The sequence below is a fragment of the Microtus oregoni genome, unplaced genomic scaffold, assembly GCF_018167655.1.
Source record: "Microtus oregoni isolate MIOR12 unplaced genomic scaffold, Mior012 000002F_ref0000024, whole genome shotgun sequence".
Taxonomy (NCBI): domain Eukaryota; kingdom Metazoa; phylum Chordata; class Mammalia; order Rodentia; family Cricetidae; genus Microtus; species Microtus oregoni.
The window spans coordinates 13,350,414-13,362,615 of record NW_024543061.1 but is presented as its reverse complement, the minus strand read 5'-3'; positions in this window follow the sequence as shown (position 1 = coordinate 13,362,615).

Genomic DNA, 12,202 nt, shown 5'->3' with positions numbered 1-12,202 from the left:
GGCATGCGGTGGCAAGCAGGGGGGCAGCAGGTCCCAAGAGCAGCCAGTCCCAGGCAGGGACAGCACATGTGGGAAGGCAGCTGATCCCCAGTGGTGTCCTGGGTGGTGAGCCACGTGGCAGCGATGGACAAGAGACAGATGGATAGGCACACTATGAAGAGTGAGGTTGGATAAATTATTAGTGGTTATGGAAGGGAGGGGAGAAAAACAGAGAGGCAGAGAGAGAGCTGCCTCTCCAAGAGGGAGCCGGAAAAGAGAGAGAGACTAAGTCTGCAAGCATGAAGGAAGACCTGCCTGCCTCAGAGGATGGGGGAGGGAGTGGGCGTGGCTTGTCTCTTAAAGAGACAGAACAATCATTACATTCCCATCTCTTTTTTATAATAAAAAGGCGGGAGGTTAGGCACCACAGGCTAAAGGAATTGGGGCAGTGGATTCTCAAGATTTCTTCCTGCTTATTTGTAGGTCTTGTCTCTGAGGGGAACCTGAGAAGGCTGGGTGCTGGCCACATTCTGGCATAGCCTCACCAAACAAATTTCAGTAAAATACTAATACAAGACCTGCAAGTTACAAATACAAGTTATCAAACTTCTCTCTCACGCTGCCTTCCATAGTCTTAAAAATACTTTTCATTGTGCAAAAATATCTGTCACAGTCATTCTGACATAAATATGCTACTGTTTATACAATGTATATGTTTAAAACTTCTGTTTTCACAAACCCAAAGAGTTCTTGTGAGTTCCAGGGAGGCGAATTGAAGGATCCACCTTAAACAGGTGTAAGAGACACCAGACATTTCCATATCACAAACATCAGACAGGAGCAAAGAGATCAACTATGCCAGGATGTGGCCAGCATCCAGCCTTCTCAGGTTTCCCCCAAAGACGACACCCACAAATAAGCAGGAAGAAGTCTTGAGAATCCATTGCCCCAATTCCTTTAACCTGTGGTGCCTAACCTCCCGCCTTTTTATTATAAAAAAGAGATGGAAATATAATGATTGTTCTGTCTCTTTAAGAGACAAGCCACGCCCACTCCCTCCCCCATCTGCTGAGGCAGGCAGATCTTCTTTCATGCTTGTAGACTTAGTCTCTCTTTTCCAGCTTCCTCTCAGAGATGCAGCTTGGGTCTCCTCTCTCTCTCTCTCTCTCTCTCTCTCTCTCTCTCTCTCTCTCTCTTTCTCTCTCTCCGGCTCTCTGCTCCTCTCCCCTTCTCCCCTCCCTTCCATAACTACTAAAAAAATATCCAACCTCACTCTGCATGGTGTGCCAGATAGGTCTGTCTCTCACCCACCGCCACCACATGGCTTGCTGCTGGGACACCACTGGGGACCAGCCGCCTTCGGAGACCTGCTGCATAGTCTCATGCGCTGTCCCTGCCTGGGACTGACTACTCTAGGGACCCTCTACCCCCTGCCTGCCAACACATGACCTGCTGCCTGCCACCACTTGGGGACCTGCAGTGTTTCTGCTGCCTGCCGCAGCAGGGAAATCCTGCAGCAATTTTTATTAATCCATGACATGGGCTGTAGTCTGTAAGTCATTCCAATACAAATAGATAAGTGTGTGTGTGTGTGTGTGTGTGTGTGTGTGTGTGTGTGTGTGTATGAGAGAGAGAGATTCATTCTGTAAGTTCTGTTACTCTGGAGAACCCTGACTAATACATGATTCCACCAAGTCTACCTTGGTGAATCAGTGAGTTTATTGAGGTTACTCACACAAGCACCCGGTGACTCAGGCAGCTGCATGGCTGAAAAGCCTCACCCGGGAAGGTGACCACCCAGGGAAGTTTGCACAACTAGAGTACGCTGCACGATTTGCAGGCAGCCGTACTGGAGAGCCTTCTCTCTCCCACCAATGACTTGCTGCCTGTAGATCTTAGCAAGAGGATCTCCTGAATCTTGTGTAAGCTGCTTGGCTTCCTAAGGCTTCTGAGCCTTTCTCCACCAGCAGGAATGTTTCTGTGCAGAGGAGACAGCCATGAACAAATGTTGTTCTCAGAGGTATTTTATCATTAGGTAGCATACTATTACCATTGCCGTCATTTTTTGAGTAGATGCTCCAACACAGATTATGTTTGTTTGTTTGTTTGCTTGCTTGCTTGCTTTGAAACAAGTTCCCTATATGTAACCCTGGCTGTTCTGGAATTCTCTGTGTAGATCTGGCTGTGGTGGTTTGAATAGGAATGGCCCCACAGGCTCATAGACTTGAATGCTTGAACACCAAGGAGTAGCACTATTAGGAGATTAAGAGGTGTAGCCTTGTTGAAGAAGTATGTCACTGGGGGTGGGATCTGAGGTTTCAAATGCTCAAGCCAGGCCCAGTCTGGTTGCCACCATGCTCCCCACCATGATGACAATGGACTAACCTCTGAAATTGTAAGCAGGCCCAAATTAAATGCTTCTTTAATAGGAGTTGCTATGGTCATGGCATCTCTTCATAGCAATAGAAATCCTAAGACAAGACACTGGCCTTGAACTCACAGAGGTCCGCCTGCTTCTGCCTCCCAAGTTCTGGGATTAATGTATGAGCCAGGGGATCAAAACTCAGCCTTAGCCATCTGCAGATGGGGACATCTTAGGCAGTTAACACCAGCCTCCCTGCCTGGGGCAATCCACTCACCTGCAGGAAGGCAGGCCTCCCTGTGAACTCTCTCGGGTTCTTTTATCTCATTTAGTTCTGCCTGAGCTGTAAGAAAGGGGTGATAGAAACCCCATTTTACAAATGAAGTGCCTAAGATTCCCTCATGGCAAAGTCTGGACTCCAAACACTGCCATATTGGGATCAACCTTCAACTGCAAGACCAGATGGATGTGGAGAACAGGATTCAGGGAACCTGCACAAACACATTGACTTGTGCTAACCTTTCTCTCTTAATCTGGGGGGCATCAATTTAATCATTTAGTCATTTGTCACTGTTCTTTTAAGGTTGCCTTTAACCTGGCATGTGGGAGATAAGATTCCTGCCCTTAAAAGGGCAAAGTCATGTCCACAGAGCCGGGGTATAGTGAATAGCAACAGGGTAGTGAGCAAAGGTGGATCCTCCCAGGTGACTCTGCTGCCTAGGCTCAGTATCCACGGACAGAGGAGGCAGAGCGTCCTGCAAGCTGGGCTGAAGGCAAATACATTCAAATTGTACGGAAATGTAGAGGCTGGCTGTTCCATTTTAGAGATACTTTTAAAAGGGAAGACTGGTTGCAGCGCTTCCCTGAAATGCTTTAGATGCAGAAGGAAACAGATAAATGTGCTGAATTGGTTAGTTTTAGTTAGTTTAACAGAATCTCATAGCTAAGATAGGCCTCAAATTCACTGTAGTTAAGGCTGACCTTGAGCATCTGATCCTCCTGACTCCTAAATTTTAGGATTTATAGGTTTATATCACCAAGCCTGTCTAATGCTGATCTTTTTATTAAAAAAAATGGTGTGTGTGTTGTATATATGTGCATGCATGTGTACATGTGTGTATGTGTGTATGTATATGTGTGTGTGTGTGTGTGTGTGTAGCATATGCATATGTATGTGGTATGGGACAATTGTCTATATTCTGTCAATTATGTTTTAAATAAATGCTGATTGGCCAGTAGCCAGGCAGGAAGTATAGGCGGGACAACCAGACAGGAAGTAGAGGTGGGTCAATGAGAACAGGAGAATTCTGGGAAGGAGGAAGCCCATTTCTCCCCAGTCCTGTTCCAACCACAGAAGAAGGAAGATGTGATTGCCCTGCTGAAAAAGGTACTACTAAGCCATGTGGCTAACGGAGGTAAGAATAATGGAATAATGGGTTAATATAAGTTATAAGAGTTAATAAGAAGCCTGAGCTAATGGGCCAATCCGTTTATCATTAATATAGACCTCTGTGTGATTTCTTTGGGGCTAAACAGCTGTGGGATCTGGTGGGAGGACAGAAACCCTCACCAACATGTATGTGTGCCAGTTCAAGTGACTATATGCTAACAGAGGCCAGGAAAGACATCAGCTGTCTTTCTCTGTCACTCTTTACCTTATTCCCTTGAGACTGGTGGTCAGTAAGCAGGACCCTTATATCTCCACTGTATAGAAATTTCCTCAGAATCGACGCAGTCCATCTGGAATGGAAACTAGCTAAGACTCAGGAAATAAACAACTCAGAAATCTCAGGAAGTCCCTGAATCTTATCAGGTTCACATGGTCTCTCCCTCCCCAAAGTTATATAAGTGGTAAGGGCTGTTGAAGAAAAGAGACTGTGACCTATTGAACTGTCTGAAAGTTGTTCAGAGATCTCCAGAGTTGCAGTTTTAGTGAGTCATCAACAATACTAGAGTGGGTTTCAGTGACAAATCTGTCTTTGGATTGTCCATGCTCCTGTAACCTTTCACTCATATTCTTATCAAATTAGTGGTTTCCCAACTTGAAATTTGGTGGGATTGTTACTTTGGTCTGTATCGGTTTCCTAATTGAGTTATAAGGACATTTGTTTACATTCCCCAGGAATAGTGTCTCTCTCTCACACACACATACACATATACACACATGAACGTGCAACAAGCATATGCATGCGCGTGAGTGTGCGCGCGCGCACACACACACACACACACACACACCTGCTGCCAGCAATATCACTAGGATTACTACAGGTATGTGTGTGTGTGTGTGGCAAAACCTGGCTTTTTACACGAGTGGGGATTTGAACTCCAACCCCCATGTTTGCACACATGATCTTACTTGCTAAAGCCATCATCCCAGCCCCTAATGTAGAGCTTTAAAAATATCACGTTCCAGGTTGGTGTCAGGAATCTTACTGTGTTGACAGTTATGGCCACAGTGTGGTCCCTGACATTGTCCACTGTGCTCTTCTGTCAAGGTCATTTGGGGGAGGATGTCCTTAGGTTCCCTCCATGGAATTCTCAGTTTTTCAAGTTTTCTGGTGGCTTTATGTCAATACAATTTAGGAAAATAATAATTTTTTTCTTTTTAATTTAAGATAAAATAGAGCTTGGTTTAAAAGATTGAGTTTGTGTGTGTATGTGTGTGGACTCCTAGGTTTGGGGTGTGGTGAGGTTCAAGAGGACATGAAGATGGATTACTTGTGACTAAGAAGTTTATTAGATGAATATTAGTGCCATGCACAGAGCGAAGGATGGCAGCAGAACCGTGGAGGTTCTGAGAGAGTTCAGGCTTTGGGACCAGAAGAGAGAGAGAGCAAAGCAGGGTCTCCCAGGAGAACCAGAGCCCATGTGACAGAAGGACCCTCTTGTATCTCTGGCGAGGGGGAGGCTCTGTGCTTCTCTGACCTCACACAGGAGGTCAGTGAGGATGTGGGGAACAGTACGTGAGCGCGCTCTGAAGTAGACTGACTTCCCTGATGAGATGTCCTGCCCCGACCAGCAAGGTGCAGTGGGAAGCCTGTCAGTATCTGTGGACAGTCTCGATTCTAACATTATTTCTATGTACATACACCTATACAGATCTATGGGGGGTACACAAATTTCAACTCTTACTTAAAGATGTCATCTCAGTTAGTGTTTCTATTGTCATAAACACCATGATCAAACCAGAAAACAGTCTCTCACTGAGGGAAGTCAGGACAGGAGCTCAAATGGGGCAGGAACCAGGAGATCACGGAGAATGTTTCTTATTGGCTTGTTCCTTGCTCAGCCTGCTTTCTTATAAAACCCAGGACCACCTGCCCAAGAGTGGCCCCACTCACCAGAGGCTGGGTCTTCCCACATTACACTGTGATTAAGAAAACACACTCTAGACATGCCCACAGGCAACTCTTTTCTTTTTACATTCTATTTTCTTTATTTTTTCATTAAGAGTTTTTTTAGTACAATTTTTTCTCATATTACATAGTTATCCCCATTCCCACTCCCTCCCTTCTACCCACCCCAACTCCACTTCCACCCCCCCCCCCCATCCACTCCTCAGAAAGGATAAGGCTTCCCATGGGGAGTCAACTCAGTCTGACACTTCACTTCTAGGTAAGACTATGGCCCTCCCCTCCCCATTGAAAGGCTGAGCAAGGTTTCCCTCCAAAGGGGATGTGCTCCAAGATGCCAGTTCAAACACTAGGGATAAATCCTGGCCCCACTGCCAGGGGCTGCACAGACTGTCCAAGCCTCATAACCGACCACCATATTCACTGGGCCTAGTTTGGTAGTTCCCCTGCTAACAGTCCAGAGTCATGGAGCTTTCACTAGCCCTGGTCAGCTGTTCCTGTGGCTATCTTCATCATGGTCTTGACCCCTTTGCTCATATTACTGCTCCTCCCTCACTTGCTCTCCAGAAGTTCGGTCCAGTGCTTCGCTGTGGATCTCTGCATCTGCTTTCATCAGTTGCTGGTTGAAGGTACTATGACGACAGTTAAGGTGGCCATCAGTCTGATTATAGAGGAAAGCCAGTTTAGGTTTTCTCTCCACTGTTGCTTACACTCTTAGCTGGGGTCATCCTTGAGAATTCAGTAGTACAGACACTGAGAGCAACAACTAATGAATGGGACCTCCTGAAACTGAGAAGCTTCTGTAAAGCAAAGGACATGGTCACTAAGACAAAATGGCAGCCTACAGAATGAGAAAAGATCTTCACCAACCCCACATCAGACAGAGGACTGATCTCCAAAATATATAAAGGATATAGAATGTCAAGAAACTAGACATCAAATTACCAAATAATCCAATCAAAAAATAGAGTACAGATTTAAACAGAGAATTCTCAATAGAAGAATTGCAAATGACCAAGAGACATTTAAGGAATTGCTCAACATCAGGGAAATGTAAATCAAAATGACTCTGAGATACCATTTTACACCGGTCAGAGTGGATAAGATCAAAACCACCAAAGATAGCTTATGCTGGAGAGGATGCTGAGTAAAGGGAACACTCCTCCATTACTAACTAGTGGGAGTGCAAACTTGTACAGCCACTTTGGAAATCAGTGTGGCAGTTTCTCAGAAAACTGGGACTCAATCTACATGAAGACCCAGCAATACCACTCTTGGGCATATACCCAATGTATGCATACTCACACCACAAGGGCGTTTGCTCATCTGTGTTCATAGCAGCATTATTCGTAATAGCAGAACCTGGAAACAACCTAGATGCCCCTCAACTGAAGAATGGATAAAGAAAATGTGGTACATTACACAATAGAGTACTACTCAGCAATAAAAAACAATGACATCTTGAAATTTGCAAATGGATGGAACTAGAAAAAAAAATCCTGAGTGAGATAACCCAGAACCAGAAAGACAAACATGGTATGTACTCACTCGTAAGTGGATATTAGACATAAAGCAAAGGATAACCAGACTTCAGCCCACGATCCCAGAGAAGCTAGGTAACAAGGAGAACCCTAAGAGAGATATTCATGGATCCCCCTGGGAAAGGGAAACAGACAAGATCTCCTGACAAGATTGGGAGTATGGGGGCGGGAAGAAGGGAGGAGGAAGAGAGAAGGGGAGGGAGGAGGAGAACATGAGGAAACAGGATGCTCAAGAAGGGGAAAGGACAGAGATGGGGAGTAAGGAAACAGATATCTTGGTTGAGGGAGCCATCAAAGGGCTAGCGAGAAGCATGGCACAGACAACTTTTACGGGGATATTTCTTTTCCAGTTGAGAATCCCTCTTCCCAGATGACTCAGCGTCAGTTCACTTATGCTAAGGTCTGGGTGTAAGAGCCTGTATTTCCATCGACGATCCCAACAATCTATCCCTACGAATAAGTTTCTGTTCACTTGTGACATCAAATGTTCTGGTTTCATTCTCTTGACACAGTAGAAACTCTGGTTAAAGGCAACTTAGGAGAGATAAAGGGTTTGTTTCCGTTCACAGGTAACAGTCCATCAGGGAGGGTGAAGTCAGGGCAGGAACTCAAATAGGAGCTTGAGGCAGGAAAAAGCTGAGCGTAAACACTTTTTGCTGTCTGTTTCGGGACCATAGATTCAGTGTGACTGCTGCCTTGCGTCGCCTCAGCATGGTGGACGGTGTCCCCTTGGACTATAAACCAGAATTAACGCTTTCTCCCTTCCACCGTGTTGGGTTAGGTATTTGGTTACAGGAATCATAAAAGTAACTAGCACAGCTCCTTTCCCAGACATGGCCTCCTTTGCCTGGCTTCCCCAGGAGATGTCAATATGGACATTTGTGTGTAAGTGGCTTCTCTGAGCAGAGACACCAGGAGCAGCAAGAGAAATGACAACTGCCTCACAAGTCGGTGCACACATTAGGTCTAGAGTGCATGCTCACAGATATGTGACGTGGGTGTGACCAAAAGACCACGGTCTTCTTGACCAGCCTCACTCCTGCTCTGGACTCTCGCTTCTCCCTACCTGAGTATCTCATGCTGTGCTCATAGAATTACATCTCACTGGCATTCAGTCCCTGCTGCTAAGATCTCACACTGGGCCACCCGGATGACTCCACGGGTAAAGGTGCCTGCTCTCAGGCCTGATTACCTGAGTTTGGAGGGAGAACTAACTCTGAAAGTTGTTTTTTACCTCCACATGTATGACGCCCCCCCCCCCAGAATAGACAGGCAGGCAGGAAGACAGACAGACAGACAGATGTGGGTTTTAGAATTTAAAATCTTATATATGTGATAAAACACTGTGAAGCCCAGCTCTGCCCCCTCCGAGCCCTGAGTTCCCTTCCCTGCCCACCTTCCACCTTGCTGGGGCTTCTGTTCTGTACCATGTTACAGCAGACCACATTCTCACTGGTTTGGGAACTGGCCCAGAGTGCTGTGTTTCTCTAGTCCTGCAGGTATTAACCTCACCTGACTCCAAGGCTCATGGCAGAAGGTATGTCTGCTAGGAAACTTGGCTGCCCTTGCCTGCCCTGGAACCATTGGGCATGTACACAGATGGTCCCGGTGAGAGTGGGTCAAGATCCTGTGTGGCAAGACCCGCTACATGATTTATGGATCTCAATGTAGAAGAGAGATATGAACTATTGTAGCAAAGGCAAGAGAATTCCAGTGGGATGGCACACACCCATAACCAGCACTCCGGGAGCAGAAACTGGAGGCTGGCAGGTTCTTGGTCAACTTGGAGAACATAGCAAGTTCCATGCCAGATTGAGCCATTCCATGAAAAACTGTGTCTGTTTTTATAGATTTTTTTTTTGAGTTTGTGTTTTGTGACTCTTATGGGGACAATGGAGCGTGTCCTGGTGGCTTCAGACTAAATCACTAGGTTTCTCCCACCTTCCCAGGATGGAAGTCTAAAAGCATCAAAGTGAAGAAGCAACCAAAGTAGAAAGAAAGAAAGAAAGAAAGAAAGAAAGAAAGAAAGAGGGAGGGAGAGAGAGAGAGAGAGAGAGAGAGAGAGAGAGAGAGAAAACTTTTCTTAACAATCCAGCTAAATGTATAGGAAGGCCACTGATTTTTTGGAGTTGATCTTGTATCCTGCCACATTACTAAAGGTGTTTATCAGCTGTAGGAGTTCTTCGGTAGAGTTTTTGGGGTCGCTTATGTATACTATCATATCATCTGCAAATAACGAAAGCTTAACTTCTTCCTTTCCAATACGAATCCCCTTGATCCCCTTATGTTGTCTTATTGTTATTGCTAGAACTTCAAGCACTGTATTGAAGAGGTATGGAGAGAGTGGACATCCTTGTCGTGTTCCTGATTTTAGTGGGATGGCTTTGGGTTTTTCTCCGTTAAATTTAATGTTAGCTGTTGGCTTGCTGTAAATAGCTTTTATTATGTTTAGGTATGACCCTTGTATCCCTAATCTCTCCAAGACCTTTATCATAAAGGGGTGTTGAATTTTCAATAAAGGAGCTAAAAGTATACAAGGAAAAAAGAGAGCGTCTTCAACAAATTGTGCTGGCAAAACTGGATGTCAATCTGTAGAAGAATAAAAATAGATCCATATCTATCACCATGCACAAAACTCAAGTCCAAATGGATTAAAGACCTCAATATCAGTCTGAACACACTGAATCTGATAGAAGAGAAAGTGGGAAGTACTCTACAACACATGGGCACAGGAGACCACTTCCTACGTATAACCCCAGCAGCACAGACATTAAGGGCCTCATTGAATAAATGGGACCTCCTGAGACTGAGAAGCTTCTGTAAAGCAAAGGACACTGTCATTAAGACAAAAAGGCAACCCACTGACTGGAAGAAGATCTTCACCAACCCTGCAACTGACAAAGGTCTGATCTCCAAAATATATAAAGAACTCAAGAAACTAGACCGTAAAAGGCTAATCAACCCAATTATAAAATGGGGCACTGATCTGAACAGAGAATTCTCAACAGAAGAAGTTCAAATGGCCAAAAGACACTTAAGGTCATGCTCAACTTCCTTAGCGATCAGGGAAATGCAAATCAAGACAACTTTAAGATACCATCTTACACCTGTCAGAATGGCTAAAATAAAAAAACACCAATGATAGCCTTTGCTGGAGAGGTTGTGGAGAAAGGAGTACACTCATCCATTGCTGGTGGGAATGCAAACTTGTGCAACCACTTTGGAAAGCAGTGTGGCGGTTTCTCAGGAAATTCAGGATCAACCTACCCCTGGACCCAGCAATACCACTCTTGAGAATATACCCAAGAGATGCCCTATCATACAACAAAAGTATATGCTCAACTATGTTCATAGCAGCATTGTTTGTAATAGCCAGAACCTGGAAACAACCTAGATGCCCTTCAATGGAAGAATGGATGGAGAAAGTATGGAATATATACATATTAGAGTACTACTCAGCAGTAAAAAACAAGGACTTCTTGAATTTTGCATGCAAATGGATGGAAATAGAAAACACTATCCTGAGTGAGGTAAGCCAGACCCAAAAAGAGGAACATGGGATGTACTCACTCATATTTGGTTTCTAGCCATAAAGGACATTGAGCCTATAATTAGTGATCCTAGAGAAGCTAAATAAGAAGGTGAACCCAAAGAAAAACATATAGGCATCCTCCTGAATATTAACCTTCATCAGGCGATGAAAGGAGACAGAGACAGAGACCCACATTGGAGCACCAGACTGAAATCTCAAGGTCCAAATCAGGAGCAGAAGGAGAGAGAGCAAAAGCAAGGAACTTAAGACCGTGAGGGGTGCACCCACACACTGAGACAATGGGGATGTTCTATTGGGAACTCACCAAGGCCAGCTGGCCTGGGTCTGAAAAAGCCTGGGATAAAACCGGACTCGCTGAACATAGCGGACAATGAGGACTACTGAGAACTCAAAAACAATGGCAATGGGTTTTTGATCCTACTGCACGTACTGGCTTTGTGGGAGCCTAGGCAGTTTGGATGCTCACCTTACTAGACCTGGATGGAGGTGGGTGGTCCTTGGACTTCCCACAGGGCAGGGAACCCTGATTGCTCTTTGGGCTGATGAGGGAGGGGAACTTGATTGGGGGAGGGGGAGGGAAATGGCAGGCGGTGGCAGGGAAGAGAAAGAAATCTTTAATAAATAAATAAATAAATACATAAAAACAATCCAGCTAAAGAACACATGGGTACCCAGGATCTATGCCCCCCTTTCTTGTGACCCACAGACTCAAGATTAGTTACACTCCTCCTATAAAAATTGTTAAAGAAAATTACTCCTTTAAAATGTACAGAGACATATTTTAGAATAATCTTCCCATAGACCTTTTTGGGACTAGACGTGGTTTGAATAAAAATGGGTCTATAGGTTCAAAGAGACTGGCACTATTGGGAGGTGTGGCCTTGTTGGAGTAGGTGTGGCCTTGTTGGAGGAAGTGTATCATCGGTGGATGAGCTTTGAGGTTTCAGATGCTCAAGCCAGGCCCAGTGTCTCTCTCTTCCTGCTGCCTGAATATCCAGATGTAGAATTCTCAGTTACCTCTCCACCAACATGTCTGCCTGTATTCTGGCATGCTCCCTGCCACAAGAACAATGGAATAAACCTATGAACTGTAAGCCAACCCCAATTAAATGTTTTCCTTTATAAGAGTTGCCATGGTCATAGTGTCTCTTCACAGCAATAAAACCCTAACTAAGACAGTTTCAGGGTCTGGAGGCAGAGCTAACAATGTAAAGAGAACATGGTGCCCTTTCAGCCTCCCTGTGGCTTCTACCTAGCATACAGGCTATATTCTTCAAAGAGCCTAAGGTGATATTCCACCACAAGGATTTCTGCAGGTGTTTGCCTTGTGAGGGATATATGACTAGAGGTCACCATTTGACACCCTTGAAGGGCCCTGGATGAACAAATGGACAGTCCAGTCTCTATGAGCTTG